We start from the raw sequence: 3,194 nt of genomic DNA on the forward strand, positions 1-3,194 counted from the left end.
TTAAGCATAGGGTGCTTAAATAGCCGGAGATGCCAGAGGAGAGGCTCACAGCCTTGCTGCCCCTGTGCTGCCCCATGCACCTCCTCTAGCTGGCAAAACAGCTCTGCGGGGCAGCATTTGCTGTATTCGCACGGGTAATGGCTGGGTGCACGCGACGGCGCCCTTGGTAGACACATGCCTGAAGAGAGACAGGCAACTATATCCAGAGCATCAGAGGTTTAATACAAAATGTTGTAAGAAACAAACAAAAAAATGCTTGTATTGCTTCAGCACCACAAATTTAAAGTTTTCTTTGAATAAAAAAAGCCAACAAAACTCTTCAGGTTTCACATTTTGCAGGTTGTCCATAATATTAGCCCACAGCAGAGGCAGTAATTATTTTTTAAAGAATAAAGATACATAAACTACGTGCCAGCCGCAAAATCTCAGGGGATGATATATCACTTGCCCTCAATCTCCACAGCCTCTGCTTGGAAGCCCATTTTACCAGTGTCTAGAACATAACTGGCCTCTGCTGCAAGTCAGGAAGAGCGTTTCTAGGCCCATACTCCAGCCCCATCATCCTTGGGGAAACATGCCTTGGGACTCTGCTGGGTCAAAAGCCCAGCTCTCATCAGGGTTAACCATTTCAGGCTTCAGTTCCCATTTGCTGTTCCCATTTACCTGCCCCGCCAGCCTTGTACATCCCAACTCTCCAGTCTCTCAGGCTGTGAAGTCCAAAGTGTGAGCAAAACTCTGCAGCGATGAGGTGCTTGCACAAGGTCGAGGGAAGAGGAAAGATGAAAACCCAGGCAAGGTGGGCCATGACTGGCTGCTGGATGCTGCGTCGGAGCAAGAATCACTGAACGGTTGGACTTGATGATCTTAAAGGTCCTTTCCAGCTTAAATAATGATTCTATGATTCTAAAATGGGAGTGTTTCCAGAAAGGGCACCGGCTGCATCATTCATTCCTGACAGAGTTATGCAGCTGTTACTTAAGCCAGTCCTTGTCATGCCACAGTTCCCTGATAGTATCAGGAACTACACGGACATTTGTCAAAACAGGATGACATCTAAAGATAGCATTGAATCTAAGGGAAAGGAATTTAAAAGAAAACAAATCACCATGGTTACAGTTTAGGGTCAGAAAAGTGTTCTCTTTGTGGGGAAACCTGACTTGGGTGACCTTTGCTGATAGGACTCCCGAGGCAGCACTAAGCTGCACAGAGCCAGCAAAAGGAAAACAAGGGAGTCTGAGCAACAAGCGAAGGTATTTTAATGTTCAAGGTTGCACAGCACAGCTGCTGCAAGTCAGACACCCCTGCGGAGCCCAAGGGCTCAGCCTGAGGGGCTTGGTGATTTGTAGCCGCAGCAGCTGGAGCCCACGTGCTGCAGCACTGGCAGTGAAGGCAAACATGCCAAAACCTCCACCGCACAGCCAAGCACCTCTACCAACCCACCCAAACACCCCGGCCAAGCCACATCTCCGAGCTGTGATCCAGCAATGCGCTGAAGCCAGCGTTAGGGTGCCTAGTGCCAAGCCAAATGCCACACAATGCAAAGCTTTTATAAATTAGCTCTGGCTACTCACGCTTGTTTAAAATCGTTGGTGGGTTAACCTTGTACGAGCGTGTCGGGTGCTGGATGAGGTGCCGCTCGCCCGTGCCGCTCTGCCTCTCTGCTGCATCACGTCCTCCCACGAGCGGCATGAAGGCAGCATAAGGTCAGCGGCTAATCTGATAGCGGTCGTGTGCCTGCTCTTGCCCGGTGCCTGCGGAATTGCAGCATGGGTTTATAAAAGCGCTCAGGGCTTCCCGTGGCTTGGTGTGAGAAGCTGGCAAAGGCCAGGGCTTGCTTACCTGTGCACCTGGCACTCGGGGCAAATTGCCATCCCTGCGTGCCCCTTGAAGCAGCGGCTGGGCAACCATCTCAACTCTTGTCAAAACCTATGCGTTGGCTGGTCTCTATGCACAAGTGCCAAGCCTTTTGCTACAGCTCCGTGGCATCTTCTCGCTCAGCCCCTGCCCCTGGCCGGGAGAGGGGGAACAGCAGGAGCGGATCACACCTCTCGCAGTCGCCCCGTTTCCTCCTGCTGCCCCCAGCGCCGCAGCATTGCTCTGGTTTGTGGCTTCCCTGGCCTTTCAGTGATCTCAGGTCTGACCTGGAGGAGGGTTCCCGCTGTACTGCTCAGCCTGAGAAGAGACCTTGCATCTCACTACGACCCTTTAACCATCATCACAGCTACCACTAGGCAAACAGCCCACGTGTAAGGCTTCCGGCACAGATGCAAGCTGGCTCTGCTATCAGAGTAGTAAAAACATAATAGAAACATTTGTCTACCCGGGCAAATCCAGAGGGAGTTCTTGGTCTTCTCTTCCCTGCCTCCTGCATGCCTCTATTTCAAATCTCGCAAGCACTCAGGTACCTAGGTATCCATCTTTCACCACCATGTGAAATGATGAGATGCAAAACAGAAGGATGCTGGTGTGGGAACTACTGGTACCATATGTCCCTGAAACTCTCCTGAGCAACATGGCTGAGAAAGTCCTGCTTTGATGATTTCAAAGAGAAAGTCCACACGAATCCTCTAGCTCCTGAATTTTTCATTTGATATTTTTGGGTGGTGTGTCCTTCTCTCCCAAGGCACCTTGTAGCAAACTATGGCTGGATGGAGTTTCTGACACTCTTTGCAATACTCCGGAGGAGACAAATATACATAAAAGCATCACTTCCTCGCTGAGCTCAAAACAGTGTCATATAACCAAACTGTGATGAACTGATGAAAGTTTGTTCTGATGATGTAATCCCAACCACGTTAGGTAACACTGAAGGGTGGCATTGCCGTGGACACACAGATTTTGCAATCCTCCCTTTTCTAGCTTACTCACGCACTTTAGGTTAAATGCAGCTGAACTAGTCCTTCTATTTTCAGTAAAGTCCATCCTTGTGTTTCTGACTGGTCTCTGTCCTCTTACTACTAAGCAACAGTATATTTTTAAAGTTTTGGTTTTACTGTACACAGCTAACAGACACAAGCAACAGGCTCAACATACAGAAGCAGTGACAAAATTACTACACAGAGTAGTAAGTTTAGAATTGCACCTTACACTCCAGCCAGTGGTGGGTTTCTCTGTAGTGTGAAGGAAGATAGTAAAGGTGCTTTAGTTCTCTAAAATGTACCTCTGTTAACACCATCCAGTGCTGTGACTGCTCT

The 3,194-nt window shown here is 49.1% G+C and overlaps 1 long non-coding RNA gene across 1 annotated transcript; it reads right to left on the bottom strand.

Annotated features, from left to right (window-relative positions):
- Positions 1 to 201: 201 nt before the first annotated feature.
- LOC121233157 lies at positions 202 to 2,018 on the bottom strand. Its single transcript, XR_005931974.1, has 2 exons — positions 1,572 to 2,018; positions 202 to 1,071 (listed from the first exon to the last, which is right to left on the bottom strand). It is a non-coding gene; the product is annotated as an uncharacterized LOC121233157 (long non-coding RNA).
- Between the last annotated feature and the right edge of the window lie 1,176 nt (positions 2,019 to 3,194).

The sequence above is a fragment of the Aquila chrysaetos genome, chromosome 2 (genome assembly GCF_900496995.4).
Source record: "Aquila chrysaetos chrysaetos chromosome 2, bAquChr1.4, whole genome shotgun sequence".
NCBI lineage: Eukaryota > Metazoa > Chordata > Aves > Accipitriformes > Accipitridae > Aquila > Aquila chrysaetos.